This window comes from Pinus tabuliformis, chromosome 7 (genome assembly GCF_031772625.1).
Source record: "Pinus tabuliformis cultivar Carrire ecotype Pingquan chromosome 7, CPIR1, whole genome shotgun sequence".
NCBI classification, from domain to species: Eukaryota; Viridiplantae; Streptophyta; class Pinopsida; order Pinales; family Pinaceae; genus Pinus; species Pinus tabuliformis.
Window position 1 is genome coordinate 241,756,188 of NC_142293.1, and position 18,886 is coordinate 241,775,073.

General features: G+C 39.9%; 1 pseudogene; it reads right to left on the minus strand.

Moving 5' to 3' along the window:
* Positions 1–6,719: 6,719 nt before the first annotated feature.
* LOC149246758 (uncharacterized) lies at positions 6,720–7,308 on the minus strand (annotated as a pseudogene).
* Between the last annotated feature and the right edge of the window lie 11,578 nt (positions 7,309–18,886).

The window sequence follows — 18,886 nt, forward strand, 5'->3', positions numbered from 1 at the left end:
TACACTGGATACATGGCTCTTGTGAGAAAATGTGTCGTGACTGAGCCATCCTCTTTCGAGGAAGCTGTGGAGGATCCCGCATGGGTAGATGCCATGGTGGAAGAGTATGATTCGATTGTCAGAAATAGTGCATGGGAGATTGTCCCAAGATTGGAGGGGAAATCAGTGGTGGGTTCGAGATGGATCTACAAAGTGAAGCTGGTAGCTAACGGGAGTGTGGAGAAGTACAAGGCAAGATTTGTTGCCCGAGGCTTCTCACAGATAAAGGGGATCGATTATGAGGAGACCTTTGCACCTATCGTAAGGTATTCTTCCATACGAACGATTCTTTCTCTCTCAGCGCAGATTGGGTGGCACATCCATCAGATGGATGTGAAGACTGCGTTCCTCAACGGAGTCATTGAGGAGGAGGTGTACATAGAGCGAAGGTTTCAAGATCTTCAGCAGCGAGTCGCATGTGTGCAGGCTCAAGAGAGTGCTGTATGGGTTGAAACAAGCACCTCGTGCTTGGTACACACGGATAGACAGTTATTTCAACAGACTTGGATTCTCCAAGAGTGAGGCGGATCCTAACCTATACCAGATTGTGGTGGAGGGTAGGTTTCTGATCATTGTACTTTATGTAGATGATTTGATTTTGACGGGAGATGAGCTATTGATACTTTCATGCAAGGAGGATCTTGCTAGAGAGTTTGAGATGAAGGACTTGGGCCTCCTTCATTATTTCCTGGGATTGGAAATTTGGCAGTGAAATGATGGACTATTTGTTTCTCAAGGTAAGTATGCCCGGGAGATACTGGAGAAGGTCAACATGCATGGTCGCAAGCTTGTTGATACTCCTCTTCCTGGAGGTTAGAGGAAGGAGGATGCTACTTCAGCAGAGGTAGTGGATGCAACTGTTTATCGACAGTTGGTGGGGTCGCTTATGTATCTAGTCAATACACGACCTGATATATGATATGCTGTTAACCAGCTTTCATAAGCTATGGTTAGGCCAACCAAGCTCTTATAGAAGGCAGGAAAGCATGTATTGCGTTATCTCAGAGGCACATCGGGATATGGATTGTGGTACAGACAGAGGATGAGGTGAAGCTATGTGGCTTCACGGATGCAGATTGGGCAGGGAGCCCAACGGACAAAAAGAGCACATCTGGAGGGATCTTCAGTATCGGGTTGACAGTAGTTTCTTGGTACAGCAGGAAGCAGAGATCCGTGGCACTCAGTTCAGCAGAGGTCGAGTATATGGTAGCAAGTTTGGCTGCATGCGAGGCTATATGGATGAGGAAGATCCTGGGCGGGTTGTTCTGGTCACACTTGGAGCCTACTGTGATTTATTGTGATAACCAGAGTTGCATTAAACTCTCGGCTAATCCAGTATTTCATGATGGATCCAAGCACATCGACATCAGGTACCATCATATCAGAGATTGTGTGCAGCGAAGAATCATGTTACTTTCATACATTCCCACGGAGGATCAGGATGCTGATATCTTGACGAAGGCACTCACTAGGAGCAAATTCGAATACCACAAAGGTAGGATAGGGGTTGTAGATAATCCATATCTTGTTGAGAGGGAGTGTTGAAAATGCAACAAGATGATGGAGCTTAGTGAAAAGAAGTCGCCTTCACTAAGTGGGCCGCAGGCTATTTTTGGCGCAAAGTATATTTTTAGACTATGTCTATTTTTAGACATATGGATCATGGTCTATGAGTTGCAGGATGCTATTTATGGATGATTGGTCATGTTGGTAAAAATAGATGGACCTCTATTTTTAGACATATGGGCGGAATCTATTTTTAGACTGCCAGTCTAAAAATAGAACAGTCGAATATTATTAGCTCTTAATAATATTTGGACTATAAACATTATCTTATCCTCTTGTAGCACTTCAGTTCAAGCAACGGATGTGGCACATGCAACTGCCAGAAGGAAATATGCTTTTCATATGGGTTAGTTGAGCTATTGCATGATGAACTTCAGTTAGAACTCAAGTGATTGAGTTTGGTGGAGTTGATTGAGGAGTTGATGGAGTTGTGTTCAGTTTGACTTAGTTGAACTAGTTGTATTTAGTCTAACTGCCAAATACACTAGTGATGAGTGATGTGAATTAATTATTAATTAATTCACTAATTATTAACTCATAAATCAACTAAATAATACATCAGTTAACTCAGTGCATGGACAGTTCAGTGGAGACAAGTGTTAGAGGTGGGTGAAAGGGTGAGACTACTATCAGTTGTGACTATAGTTGTGCATGAGATTTGCACAATCATTGATTGAGATTTCCAATGAGGATTGCACAGTACAAGCAAAAGGAAATTCGAACTTGGATCAGATCCATTCTCAACTTGGATTGCACAGTAGAGGCAGGCAAACAGTGGAGGAGATTTGAACCTGTGACTTGATTCAGATCTGAGTTAGTTTGTGTGTAGCAGGTGGAGATAGTACTGAGTACTTGTGAGGAGTACTGTACTATGTATTGTTACATGTTCTCTATCATTATAATATACAGATAGTTCGGGGTTTTCAGTTGTATTCTTTCACCAATACATACTGTGTTGATATGTGTGATTGATGTTTCAATGTGTGCATGTGATTGTTTTTAATTCCGCAAATTGATGATCAACGTAGAGGAGGTTATGTATTATGCATGCATTCCGCAAATAGTGTATAATCAGGATAATCTTTGTGAATAAGTGTTATATTATTCAAAATTTCTACATTATGCACCATACTTCTTCGTGCGCCTCTGGCCAAAGTGCCCTATCCTGCTTCAGGCTTTGCATTTCCAAACATAGATTCTGTAGTTGCATATGGATTTGCTGAACTTCCAACCTAGGGTCCTGTATCAGGGTCTCATGTAATCTCATTGCCATCTCCAATGCTTCGGCCTAGGTGTAAAGTTTCTGCTGTGACAACACCGTCCTTAAGTGCGGTGCCAAAGGTGCTACAAACCAGGCACGATGTTGTCCATTTGTCAACGTCATATTGGCTTCGCGGTTCGTACTCTTTAGTCGTTGATCCAGATCCCAGGGAGTCTCACCCGGGAGCATCACGATCTCTTTAAACTCGATGATTGACCATGTTTCTGACTTTGGTATGATAAATTCCCTGTTTAGCACATTTTGGATCTCTATTATACTTGCGTTTGGGTGGTCGTTAGAATGCTTGATATACCACATTAATGCGTGATCCTGCAGTGTGCTCACCAATGTAGCCTTCTTAATATTGTCGTCTGTGACACCTTGTGCTTCCCATACTGCTCTTACCATAGACCAGAATCGGTCCAGATCCTCATTCCCTACTCCTCTGAATACTAGTAGTTTAATCGCGCTCACCATACTGAACCGTGGAGGTGGTGGAAGTGGAGTGGGTGGAGATGGAGGTGATGGAGGTGAAGTAGGTGGCGGTGTGGGTGGAGGTGGTAACCGCGAAATCCCCTACCTTATCAAACTGACCGCACTTCTTGGAGAAACCTTCGCGAGCTCGTCCTCACTCTCCCGCGAGGGTGAAATTAAGGGATTGTTTTCTAATTCTTCGTTACTTTCGCTTCTGTATCTCTTTTTGATTCTCGTGGTCCCAAACATTAATTTATTCGCATAACCCACTTTTCACATAACAATATCTTAATCTAGGTATTCAAATATTTCATATACTTACCTCACGGTCCCTTGTGAAAACGTCGCTCTGCCTCGCTGTAACTGACGGTTTTGTCCACTGCGAGCTCAGTGATAAATCCTCCTATTATTCGGTCATGCCAGTGGTCCACAACTCGCGCTATCTTATCCTCTGAGGCTTCTATCTTGCGCACTAATTCCGGAGTCCACATTATCGGTTGGTCGAGCCTACATCTTCCTTGGCTATTGGTTAACCTCGCGATCCACTCATACAATTCAGAAGGAAAGGATGCAAACAAAATCTAGTGGATTTCCATATGCACGTAGCGATCCAACCACTTTTTCTCAGATACTTGCAGAAATCTATTTTCCTGTGTTGCGAACTCGTGAATCTTTTTGTCCAACTACTCTTCAATTTCCTTCTTTGTTGGGTTCTAGTGTCATGACATTAGACATCCCTTATGCAGATCCTGGTCTCGGCAATAGAACCATTTGTTGGCTTAGTGGGGCCTAACCCAGGTTCGGAAGTGATTTAGCCAAGAAAATCCCGGTACTACTGGCCCCTTCGGCAATAGTCCACGAAGCGTGGACTGAGGTCTCACCTGAAGTAGTATGGGAGGGTTCTAGAACCAGGTTTCTGCACCCTCGCGATGTCTGATATGTGGTGATTGGTGCGATGTCCAACCTTCGCACTTACTGTGCTATGCGAACTTGTGGGCACCCCGCGCCTTGTGAAATTGTCTTCGCATAGTTCTAGCTGCAGCTTGACCCATTTTAGTTACCCAAGTCTTCCTTAATTAGTCTCTTGTTAGCTAATTACTTAGATTAGATTCACATATAAGCATTCATACAAGTATTCATTAAGCGCGCGCAGTGAATAAATAGGGTAAAAGCAATGTATAACATCAACATAAAGATTCCAGAACAGATGCACAGAATAAACTTCTCTTTATTAATTTCCAATTCCAAGTACAGACCCGACTCCGCCCTGTGCACTTAGCTGCAGGGGTCTGCGCACTTAGCTACAGACTCTACTAGGTCTCTGCACACTTAGCTGCAGAGCCTCTTCTTACTACTATGACCCAGTACACTTCAGATCCCACTCTATGCTCTAACCATGCCTTTGCTATTCCATCTATTCTCTACCAAGCTTCCAAAGCTGTCTTTATACAATCCCATGGTCCACAGACCATGGGTAGGCTGACACAACTTTACATTATTTTACAATTCTTAGGGCGGACAACCCTATGACTCATCCTAGACTTTTGTACTCCGCGCCCGCACTTTCCAGAGTCTTACAATACAATTGACAAAAACTCGGGCTTTAAGCCCCAAAACTTGCTATGGGGGATCCCATGCCCAACAAACATCAAACACTCTCAACCAAAGTAGCAATAACATGCATATACCCATCAACGATCTCTGACTTAGTTAGTAGTGGCATCAAACTCAACCAAGGAAGAAACAAGAACATCGGTAGCAATAAAAATGACTAAGCATTAACAATATCCTCTGACTAATGCACATTGATCTCATCAAAGCATAGCATCACTATACATATAACCAACCATTCTCCCTCAAGTGGTAACATATAAGCAAGGGAAAAGCAACAATCATGTCCATCCATACTCCCATAAGCAACTCTCCTCAAACAACAACATAGTATCCACCTGATCAACAAACACATGCTAGACATGCTCCCCTTGAGCATCATCCTCATCATCAACCATAATGTTTTCATCTAAATATAGTAGCAACATATGCATGATGACAAACTCAAAGAAAAAAATACAACCATCCATACTCCCTCAAGAAATCACATCTAAGCAGCAACCATGCACTAGATATGCTCACCATAAGAATCATGATCATCAACAACCTTTGGGAAACCTTTCTTGTTGAAAATTTTACATATGGACAAAAACTCTGACTCTTGATCAAGGAATTAAACATAAATTACAGGGATTTATAAGCACTTTACATGGATGCAGTAATCAAATGACACAAAAGGCTCCATGGACTCGATAATTACATCCTTCACCTAAATCAATGATGCTACATCAATGACACTTTCTACTACATCCAAAGATTGATCAACACTTCGCAATAGACTACTCAAACACTCATCATTACCAATCTTCAGCATAAAATACATAACATGTATACAAATCTCTATATCATGGGAAAAACCATCAAACACAACATATTATATGATAGAGCATAAAAGCTCCAACAAGACATCCATATGAAAATAGGCCCTAAAACTCTATAAATAATCATTTCAATCACATCGTTAACAAATACTCTATCCTTACCATCAATTTTCTTGTTCATGCATAGGTATTCCAACACCATCAATTTTCCATCTTCTGCGCACTACAATCATTTTTTTTTTGGAATTTTTTATGCATATCCTTATCTTTTCTTCAAGTACACGAATCAGCCAGACTTCTTGTAGAGGAGCACACGAATTTCAATTTCACCATACATGGTTATATCATACCATGAGCACTAAATTAATACCATATTGGCCTCAGAGCACCGACAAAAATGTCACCTATGCTCTCATAAATGTAGTGGATGGGCTCTAAATCTGCTGCTCGTCATTATCGATCTCAGTTCTAATATTGAAAGTTGGAAAACTTCAAGACAATATATTATTGTTGGTCATGTCACTAATGAAACTTGTCACCTTGCATGCAATGGGTATTTTGACAACCAAGGAGTTACCAAGGACCATGACCATGTGGACGCCCAAGCCTAGCACAATCTTGTCAACTGAATAATTTTATCTGGTATATATGACCATCATGTACTGAATTATGTGGTGCAATTATTGTCCCTGTGTAGGAGCGCATATAGATATCATCTCCATCATCCATTCCATAGTTAACAAACCCATATTCAAATCCTTTCTTTCCTCTTTCTAGCTCTTCCAACAATTGAAAATTTCTTGGAATAACATCGATTGAGTGGTTGGACATCGGTGCCAATTTGATTTGAAACGTTGGAAGTGATGAAGACCCAATGTTTACGGTAGACATTCCAAATATAATCATCACTAAATCTCATGTTATTTATGACCACCAAATCATTTTCATCATTGTAGCAGCCTCAATGTGATAGGCGTATTAAGAAAAATGGTCTTATTTTTCTCCCATAGAGCACTCATTGGTTCTCTCTGTGACTAAAAATTCATTAGAGCAAGTCGAAATGATTGGTCCAATCCTTGCCTAAAAAAAAATTGTATATTAGAACTATCAATATTACATCCAGATAAAAATTGCTCCACATCTTCTTGAACGAGATTCTGTGGAACCTCTTGTAACAAAAAAACTTTTCATTAAATGGAGAGTCCAGGTTACTCCACTAACTCCGATCTAACCAGTCAATTTTCCATATACTAAACCTTCACTTGCCTTGGAATGAGGGTCCAAGTTGGGCGAAGGACTTGTCATTGTCGAAATGATGGGATTGACCGGAAAGGACCACATATTGTGCATGATTCAGGTAGGAAGTTGTCGGATCGAGGTTGCTCAAAGAAATATTCCATCACCAAAATCAACAACTGAGGCTATGCTATTGAAGGCGCTTTGAAGCGCGACCCTTGTCGTAATGAAGGAAACTCCTATGTTAGAAGAGATGTTGAGGCTTGACCTCAGAAGAAGAGCCCTTCACAATTTCATCATGGCTTCCAATAGTTTCAAAGTAGGAAATGTGAAAAATAGCTAAACAAAGCAAGCCACAGTGATTACATTGAACAGATAGATCTTACGTTGAAATATTGTGCAAGTGCTCAACATATAGGGATGTTTTTTTTTTTGCACTAAAAAAAAACACCACCTTTACTAAGAAAGTACAGTTACATGATTTTGTCCCATGATAAAGTACTAAAACTTAATAGTAAGAAACCCAACAGAAAATAAAAACATAGACTGACTACTATGCTCTCAACCACTTAAAGTTCATGTACTGTTCAAAAGTGCTTTGATACAAAAAACAAGAAGGAAAAAATAACATCCCTATATGTTGAGCACTTGCATAATATTTCAACTTACAATCTATCTATTCAATGTAATCACTGTGGCTTGCTTTGTTGAGCTATTTTTCACATTTCTTACTTTGGAACTATTGGAAACCATGATGAAATTGCGAAGGGCTCTTCTTCTGAGGTTAAGCCTCAACATCTCTTCTAACATAGGAGTTTCCTTCATTACGACAAGGGCCGTGCTTCAAAGCGCCTTCAATAGCATAACCTCGGTTGTGGATTTGGTGATGGAAATCTATGAGATCGGAATAGATAAAAATCAAATCTAGAGTCCCAGTGGAAAGAAACATAATGAATGACTTCAGGATGTGTTGAAATGCCTCTTTTGGAAAGTATGTCAGTGATGAGATTATGCTCCCTATATATATTGTTGAAATGAATGCACTGAAATGAATTGATCAAGATACGAATGAGATTCATCTAATAGGTTAGGAGATGAGGTTTGAAACATGGCAATCCCTTTGCCCAATGGATGCATCCTTTAGAGTCCCCAAAAATATGCATATTGTGGATGTTGCGTCAACTAGAAGTGTATAGCATCCCCCATAGAGAGATGATTTCCGCTCTTTTGTTGGAACATGTACCACCCTCCCACCAAAAGTGATAAAACTTATCGGGTCCAGTAGAAATAAGAACACCACATCTACACAGTCCAGATTTGTAAGCCCCATAGGAAAAACCCACTGGATAATCATTCATGTCCTGCAATATGAACTTTCTAGATTTTTTAATCTGTTTCATAGGGTCTATCTCAAAAAAATGAGAAACAATCCCCATAACAGTGTATCTAATATCAAATGGCTTATCTTCAAATATGATAAGGTTTCTGCAGTGCCATAAGCCCCAAATAATGAAAAAAGGCAGGGTGCCAAAAGCTTGTTGTGACTGAAACCAATGCTTAAAGCCTGCCAACAATGTATTATGCTTCCAATCGTCCACAATTTGGAATATACTAAAGACTGTGAACCAAATTTCTGTGGAACTAGACAATTCATGAAGAGGTGTTCAACATCATCCAAATTTTTCTTGCACAACATAGAGATACTAGGACCAATGAAACCTTTGTGAACTAAATTCTTCCAAGTGAGAACTTTGTCGTTCAATACTAGCAAATTGAAACATTTAAGCTTCAATGGGAAGTTCCATTTCCAAGATTTGTGGAACCAGGATAGCTCAAAAAAAGGATTAGCTCGAATGGAAATCGACCTATAAATATCTTTGGTCGCACTCAGATTCTTATGGACTTGTCCAACCCATCTCATATTATCATTCTTATCCAAAATATAAATACATGATATAAAGATTCCATTTGGTATCCAGAAGACCCGAAAGATCCATGTCCTCTTCCTGAAGGCAAGTCTGAAGATATGGAGAATGTGCTCGAAAAGAAACAATATGAGATAGAAAATAAATACCTTTGTCATGCAAGTGTTGTAGGAGAGGAACATAAAGCATACATACCCCTTGGGCGCCACCAATAATGTCTAGCCCAACCTCGATCTTACTGCCATGACCAACCTCCCAACAAATCCCTGCAAATAGCCAGTGCCTTTGTCTCATCATACTGTGCCATATATATGAAATTGAGGAAGGGATTTTAGCACCACCTTTAATCCAGACTTCAAAGTCATGATATCCCACATATTTACCTTGGATGATTTGGGACCAAAGAACCCTACTTGACAAACCTCTCCACAAGCTTTTGCAAATGAGAGCCCTATTAAATGATAAGGTGTCTAGGATTCCCCATCCCCCATGTTCAACAACTTTAGATAAAAGAGACAGTCTAGCAAAATGAATCTTACATGGTTTCTCTTTACCGGACGAGAGAAATATAGCAAGAATTGCATCAATTTTATGAATGATCTATAATGGCAGCATATAGAGATGCATCAAGTAAACAGATGATGAATGGAGTACAACTTTGATGAGAATGAGCCTACCCCCAATGGAGAGCCACTTGAAAGTCTATTTTCTTAATTTGAGGTCAATTTTTTTAATAATCCAGCTCTAGTCAATGATTTTGTATAGATTTAGTTTAATTTGGAAACCCAAATATTGAAATCCAGAGTCCACATCACGTGAGGAAATCCCAAATAAAACATAGATCTGATTGATAACATCCCCAGGCACTTGTGAAGAAATCACTTCATATTTGTGAGAGTTCTTGATAAGTCCCGAAGCAGATCCTAAAATGTTTAAAATATGATGAAAATGTGACCATTCGGGGATAGAAGACTCACCACCAAGTAGGAGGTCATAAGCAAAAATTAGATGTATAATTCAAATTTGTCTAGTCATATTGATGCCCTTGATCAAGCCTTTGTCCCTGGAATCCGAGATTTTTCTGCTGAGAGATTCCATAATAAGAATGAACAGAATAGGGGATAAAGCACATCCTTGCCTTAATCCCAGGTCATCTTTGAAAAAATCAGTAGGGAGGCCATTCATAATCACAACAAAATTGGCGGAGGATACACAAGCTAAAATCCACTTAGCATTGTGGATATTATGACCAAATTTATAAAGTACTAGTCTAAGAAATTCCCAGCCGACACTATAAAAAACCTTGGTAATATCAATATCCATTAGGAAAGATTTTAGTCTCTTGAACTTAATAGAGTGTAAAACTTCTTGCGCTATAGCCACCACGTCTTGAATCTAATGCTCCTCAATAAAGCCAAAATGTTCTGGTGAAATATGATCTGAAATGAGAGTTTTAAGTCTGACTACAATAATTTTAAAAATCAGTTTATAAACTGTGTAGTGGGGGGATATAGGTCGAAAATCGAGATTTACACATATAGGGATGTACACACTATTCTTCAACTAATATGCACAACTTCTGAATGTAGCATACATGGCTTAAAGTTTCTTTGAGTTTTAACTTATTTGTACAACAAATCAACCTTTATTAGTTCAACCCAAATGCATTGTCCTCTAGGGATTTCAACACTCCACATTGCATAGGCTTTGGCTCAGCCATGATTTTGATCCATGTAGATTTATATTTCTATCCAATGATCTCTAAGAACGCTCAAATTTGTGCACACGAACAGACATAGGTTTAGAAATTACGTTATAGAGAAAAAATGACTTGCATAGAAGCCTCAAAGCTTTCGCCAGAGAGACAACTATGTCCAAGCAGTAATCATCAACTTGAGAGTCGCTCGAACATAGGCCTTCGAGGCATCTTCTTCCTTATCTCACATCTCCAGCTACATATGATCATAAATATGTGATCCTTCAACTCCATTTGCCTCTAAATATTGCACAAATTTAATTGTTCAATTCTCGCGCTATGCCGAGATCTGCTCCTGCAAACATTACTAGTTATTCTTCAGATCTGTGAACTCTTATTTCACTAAGTCAAATATATTTTTGTGTTCCATTAACTTATAGGAGGCTAGATGGAACACTTCTTTGATAAAAAAAAATAATAGCGCCCAAATCATTGATTTTATTTTTTCATTTTTTTAAGTGTTCCAGGAGACATTTCCTTCAGCATGGCCTCCTTAGGACCAATATTGATCTAGGTGGATGTTGGTGGCCACCCACCTATCCCATTTGGACCCCACAACTGTCTCTTTCAATTTTTCAGTTTCCTTAATTGTAGCACAACTTACTATTTTTAGCAGTTTTTCGGGTCTTGAAATTACGGAGCCGTTTTGAGGCCCTAAACGACGTTTTTGGGAAAACTGGGAGCAACATCGGTCCATCAACTAATGTTGCTCTTCCCAAAGTTGTAGTTCTCGGATAGATCTTTCTAACGAGATATTGTGTGCGTCAAATGGAGATCATATGCCAAAGTTACGACCCTGGGAAGTTGATGTACCGATTTACCCAAACGGGGCCCATAGTTTGGCGTTTCATCTTCTAGGGTTAGGTTTTTGGATGTTTAGGGTTTTCCATTGTTTCTTAACAATAAATAGGCATTCAAGTCTCATTATAACACAATTCAGAGGCATGTAGCTGCCACATCTCTTCTCAGAGATAAGCTACCATTGCCCTAGCTGGTTTATTTCCATTTTTGTTTGTAAGCACATTTCAGTATTTTACATTAATGAAATGAAGTATTATTTCCGCTGCATCTTTGTGTATATGGTTATATTTTTATTTTGTTGTGCTCCTGTTTAAATCTGGATCAGTGGTATCAGAGGGGTTTTGTTTTTCTTTGCATGTCCCCAATGAGGTCGAGATATAAGGAGTTAGGGCTTGAACTGGTCGAACCTTTGTAAGACCAGCCTCGCAAATTCTGACGGCCTCCCATGGAAGATGAAAAGAAAGACGAGGGGGTAGGAGATCCTATCAAAATCTTGCTCGAAGAAGCCCTCGAGCGACAAAGGAATGCGATGATGGACAACTTTGCCCAGATCCTTTAGCGGCTACCCAGAGGCAACACATCAGCTTCCAACATCTACTCTGGAAATGCCACACCGTTTAACGTACAAGTTAATTTTTAAATCCCCATATTTGAGGGTCAAATAGATGTAGATGTCGTAGATAAATGGTTAAATATGCTAGATAGATATTTTTCTGTACATGAATTTTCGAGTCGGGAAAACATTGTTTTCGCTCTTCTCAAAGTAGCCCCCCACGTCAAGGACTGGTGGTAAACCTACTACGAGCAGAAGGATGAAAGCACAGGCTCACTATTTTCAGCGCACCCACTTAGGATTCATTTTGGGATGCCATCAAGGAGTAGTACTAACCTGTCAAAATCAATGAGGACAAATACATCAAATGGACCACACTACGACAGGGAAGGGACCAAGATGTGCCGGAGTTCACCAACATTTTGCATACCCTTCGCACACAGTTGGGTATCAAGGACTTTGAGCTGCTTTTGGTACTCAAATACCACGGTTGCCTACATAGATACATCCAGGAAGAGATGGAGTTCCTGAACATCTCCTCGCTCGGCACGACATACTGATACGCTGTCAAAACTGAGCAGAAGTTCAAGCAGAAGAAGCAAGACTTCGGATCTGCAAATCCGAAGACCAAAGGACAAATCCAAGGCGGGGTGACCCAAGACAACCCGTCGAAGCCGCAAGAAAAGAACAACACCACGAAGTCAAAGAAGGACATAGGAAAGTGGTGTGAGTTCCACAAGAGTCCCACTCATAACACAAGTGAGTGTCGGACCAAGATGTCACTGGTGGTTGAGTTGAAAGCTTCAGAATCAGATGCATGTTCCAAACCTAAGTCAGAACCCGACAAGGGCAATAGAAAAGGGAAGCAGATCATTGATGCAGAGCCTACCACCATTGTTACTACCGCCAAGATCCAGAAGAATGAGCTCGAAGATCTAGAGGAGGGGGAGCGTCTTTTCCACTCACAGATGTGGGTGAAGGGTTCGCCGCTACAATTCATTATTGACAGTGGGAGCTAAAAGAACCTCATTTCAGCAGAGGTCATGAAGCAGTTGGGCCTACTGACTACACCACACCCACAACCATACAGTATCGGTGGCTTCATGAAGGACGAGATCTCAAAGTTCGCCAGCAGTTCCACCTTCCCTACAGCATCAAGCCCTTCACAGACGAGGTATTGTGTGATGTTACACCTCTGGATGTTTGTGACGTATTATTAGGCTAGCCATACTTGTGGAGGCAACATGCTGTGTATGAGTCGAGGCATCGTGTTATCATTATTTCTTTGTGTAATTCATTATACAGGATACCAAAGGTAGCCCCACCTACTGCCACCTCTTTGATCACTGCCAAGAAATGCAGCAAGCTCATCTCCCAGACTAGGAAATTCATTTTCTGTCTGGTTCACTCCCAAAGTAAGGGGAAGATTGTCGCCACATCCATGACCCCTGCGAAGGGTTCCTCCACGCAGCAGTAGCAACAGAGGCATACGGTGATGAAAGAACACGGGAACAACTTCTCCTCACTTAGAGGGTTACCACACAAGTTTAAGGTGGGAAACAAAGTTCGGTTGCATTGACAGAAAGAACGCCCTACTAGAACCCATTAGAAGCTCAGACCACTCCGACATGGTCCTTATAGTAGTACCGAGGCTATGGGGAACAATGCTTTGGAGCACAACATTCCTCCATTCCTTCGCCTGCACCAAGTGTTCAATGTGGACCGTTGTCGACCATGCTTCCCACCATTACTGGACACATACGAGATTGCAAAACAGCTCACCAGGGACCAAGTTCAGTAGATGGAGGAACTCAATGCAATGGAGACCACTGCTTCCTAAGGGGGGAGGAATGATCCAAGTGGATGTTGGTGGCCACCCCACTATCCCATTTGGACCCCCACAACTGTCTCTTTCAGTTTTTCAGTTTCCTTAATTGTAGCACAACTTACTATTTTTAGCAGTTTTTCGGGTCCTGAACTTCCAGAGCCGTTTTGAGGCCCTAAACGACGTTTTTTGGGAAAAATAGGAGCAACATGGGTCCATGGACGAATGTTGCTCTTCCCAAAGTTGTAGTTCTCAGATAGATCTTTATAACAAGATATTATGCGCGTCAAATGGAGATCATATGCCAAAGTTACAACCCCGGTAAGTTGATGTACCAATTTACCCAAACAGAGCCCACAGTTTGACGTTTCATCTTCTAGGGTTAGGTTTTTGGATGTTTAGGATTTTTGATTGTTTCTCAACAATAAATAGGCCTTCAAGCCTCATTGTAACACAGTTTAGAGGCATGTAGCCGCCACATCTCTTCTCAAAGATAAGCTACCATCGCCTTAGCTGGTTTATTTCCATTTCTGTTTGTAAGCACATTTTAGTATTTTACATTAATGAAATGAAGTATTATTTCCACTACATCTTTGTGTATATGGTTATCTCTATATTTTGTTGCGTTCCTATTTAAATCCAGATCAAAGATGTAGAAATGGTTCTCGGTTGGTAGCCATCAGTTTATCAACCCCTTTAGCTACAACATTCAAAATTTTCTTCTGGTGGCCCAAGAAACCTCAGTATATAAAAGTCGATCATTAACTCCTTGGATCATTTCGACTATGACTAGATCAAAAAATTAAATGAGTTAACACATTCCATTACATGATAATTAGATCTACTAGTTGTTTCTCTTACAATTTGAAAACAAAAAAACCATTAAGTGGATTGATTTCTTATGTTAGGGTCCTATAATTTATAGGATAAAATGATCATTGAATAATTGTGTTCAGTATTCTAGATTGTAAATAATATTGCTTTCTACAAATGATTTCCAAAAAAGATAGAAAAATGAAAATAAAAAATGAAAAGAGGGTATAAATACAAAAATAGAAAAGAAAAAAGGGAAAAAGAAAAGAAATAATAAATAAACCCCACAAAAAAAAAAGTAAATGTGAAAGTGATGCTTGTTTAAGTGCAACTACTAGCCTTCTGGATTTGTAAAGAATAAATTCATGAAATTGTGTGCATCTTATTTAAATTCCACAATCTCTTTCTGCTTGAAACATATAGTTTAAGCATGTTCAAGATGGTTTCAATTTATGTTAATTAGATTAGAATGAATAACTTAGCCAAACAGTCTAATCTTGGCTACGATTAGATAGGTGGAATAGAAAAATAATGGTTTTTTGATGTAATAGCCTAAATGGTTCATTGACCAAGTATTGGACTTTGGGTCATAATACATATGCATGAAGTATGTTGTGGGACCAATTGGTGTTAAACCCCTCTCATTTCATGACCCCAATTGATCCATTCACATTCATCAGATGACCCATGAATGTTTTCAGACCCCCCCGCAGTGATAATGTTTAACGACAGGGGGGGTCCAAAAAGCAGTTTCCTGCTCCCCTACATGTCAACAATGTAGGATTTCAGACCCCCCCCCCTCGCTTACTAGATACATCCTAACCCCCCCTCCCAAAGTGGTTTCTCCTTCCAACACAACCCGCCTTCCCGCCGACTATCGCCTCCACATATCGTCTTCGCCACCATTCTTGTCACACCACGTGTCCCTACTCCCGTCACTCCCATCAACGGTCATGCACCATCCACCAACCAATCCTCAATAGCCACATCCACGACCATTACACCCACCATTACGAAATAAATTCTCACCTGCAATTACACGTTTCCTTCGTCGCTTAATGAATATTGTTCCTACCCCTGTGTGCTATGATCTCACAGTAGCATTCCTATCTTTTGTCTTTGATCAGTTTACAAAGGTGTTGCCATCGAATTCCCTTGAATTATTGAAGCTTACTACAAATTCCTTTTGTTACATCCTTCCCCTATCCATTCTGCAACTACAATGGCACCCAAAGTCACCCCTGTAGTGAATCCTATGCTCACTCCCCCTGTCGACTTAGACCACATTCCACTCGCTAACAAAGACTATAAGATTTCTGAAACACAGTGTGAATTCGACCTCTTCGAATTACGCTGCTGGTTTCAGGATAATTTCCTTGTTTAATTGGATGAAATAAGCCTTTGGTAGTCCATGCTTCCTCTATTTGTTTCCCCCAGTTCTATCATTTTCCCGAATTATTTTTAAAATGCCAAGCTTCTTACCTTTCAAGTAGGAGGGATATAATTTCCCCAAATGGTGAAATTCTCTTCACCATTATAGCTAATAACATAATGAAATGCTGCAAGCCCCCCACAATGACTCCCTTACCCCTTTTTCCCTTGAAGCTCTGAGAGAACTTTATCAGAAATTAACCTTCCCCCAGAGAGCTACAATTTTTAAAATTTTCCTCCCCGAAGACTCTCAACTCCCTAAGAAAAATCCCCCATATTCATCTTCTATGTTCCCTCAAAGGACAAGACAGATTAGCTCTCTCTTGTCATCCATTCTTGGTTACTATTTAGATAAATGGGTAGATGAGTCTATTATAGGCTTTGTATCCACCTTTTCTTTGGAAGAAGGATTATCAGGCACCTTTGATTATGGTCACTTCTTAGCAAATGTAATTCATGAACAATTCCTTTATTTTTTAACTGAAGGGATGTTTAGATATTCTTCAATTCTCATGTACATGTTTATTTTCTTTCAAACAGATAAGTCTCCATTCATAGTGTGGAAGCTTGATCAACAAGGAGAGCCACAGTCTGTTGTCTTCTGGACTTCCTTAATCAAAAGACAATCACAGGAATTCAACTTCAAAGTATTCATCGATCAGTTTATCTATCCAAAAACTTGTTTGTTTAGTGGCAAGCATGTTCCAAGGATTAGTGAATACATTTAGTAGGTTTTACAGCTCAGGGAATAGGTGAAAGCAGGGGATTGGTACCTTTACCATTCATTCACAGAAATTAGAGTGTATGGTTCAAAGCTGCCACCATATAAGCTACCTAAGTATCTTCCAATGAGAATATTTGCCTTGGAATACATTAGGAAAATAATTCACTTTGGTAACATTCATTTTGTGGCATCCAAGAAGAACTCTCAGTTCTGGATCAAAACACAGATAAGACCTTTCATCTACAATAGTAGAGAAGCAAGAGAGGAAGTAGACCTTGTGCTGAAACAAATGAACTTCCCTCTTAGTTTCACTTGGCCTTATGACCCCTTTGGGGTAATTTCCAATTTAAGAGTGGAACAAAAAGCCACACCCTATGTGCATACTCTGAGGCTATAAATAGAGAAGTATATGAACCAACACACTTGGGTAGACAATACATTGAAGGAGGCTGAGGAGTGGGCACTTTCCAGGATAGCTTCAGAGACTCCCATACCCAAAGAAAAGACAGATAAGAGATCGAGAGAGGATGATTCTCCATTAGTTACATAATTCTCAGCCAAAGAGTTCAAAATATACACAAAGAAGATTAAAACGAGCTCTAAAATAGACTTCCCATCACTGGAGGACACACCAGACACTATTGTACTCTCAAGTTTGCAAAATTTTGAGTTGGACAGTGGTACCACATAGTTTCCATCATTCTCAACTACTAAAGAGATTCCAACTACTATACCTCAGACACCATAATCATCCACAGAACAGAGGAAACTAGACATTTTTCAAAGAGATAAAGAGATTAAGCAGAGGAATCAAGCCATTCATGATAATATATCTGCTCAATTCAGAAAGTAATCTTCCTCCATCCAACACAAGCTCATTTCAGCATATGATACAGAAAAGGGAAGGATGCATATGGAATTCTTGTAGGCCCAAGTCCATCAACCAAAGTTAATAACAAATTTCAAACAAACTACTTTCGAGTTTGAGGCAAAGGATGTCCATCCTTTAGATCAAATAGATATGCACAGGCAGACTGGAGAAATGGTATACTCTACCTTCAAATAGACTACTATCAGTGCCTCTAAACCAAAGCTTACTTTGAATAATGTGCAATCTTAGCTTAAATTGGAGAAATTTCCTCACTTGCCAAAGATACCAGAATCAAATACTTGGAGGAAATGGTGATCAAAGCAGGCCTTGATCATGGAGGAGATAATCAGAAAGAAAAGTGCTGACATAGAATCCTTAAAGAAGCAACTGAATCTACCAGCAATAGAATACCCTCAGGCCAAGGAACTTGGAGAGAAAGAGCTACAAAAGGAAGAGATGTTGAAGCTTCTAGTGGAACAAATTGCACAGATCAAAGCAATTGTAGCAGAAATGGACAAGCTACTAAGAGAAAAGGAACAAAATTCACAACTTGCATCAGTTCCTCTTGATGCAGTTCCCTTTGCATCTCTATTTCAAACAAATGTCCCCACAACAACCATGATAGCAAGAACATCATCTTCTACCGTGATTCCCACATCAGTTCTAGATTACTCAGTTAAGTTAGTTGAATTTATGGAAAACATGTCCATACAGGGAGAATATCTAAAGAAGCCGAGGCAAGAGGTGAAGGTCCTACAGAAACAGACTACAAGGTTTGAAAATGCCTTCATAACATAAGCACAAAAGTCCCAAATGTTGTCCCAGAGATTGTAGAAGATGGAAAAATATTGTGCCATTGGCAATACATTGGCACAAGTAAAAGAGAATATCTAGAAAAGGATCAATGAAGACATGGAAGATATTTGGCCTTCAATCCAAATTATTTTTGAGCAATAGGAACTGATTGGACGGTCCAATGAAGCCATCGAGCAGGTCAAAAAGCATTTGGGAGATAAACCAAATGAAGCCATTGAGCTCATCAAATTTCTCAACTCCAAGAACAGTCAGGAATTGGAAGAGCTGGAAATTGAAGACAAAACTAAAAAAAATTTGGAAGTCAGGAAAGTGTTGACTAAAAGAAATCTAATGAGACAGCTTAAAGAGAAGGGTCAAATTATG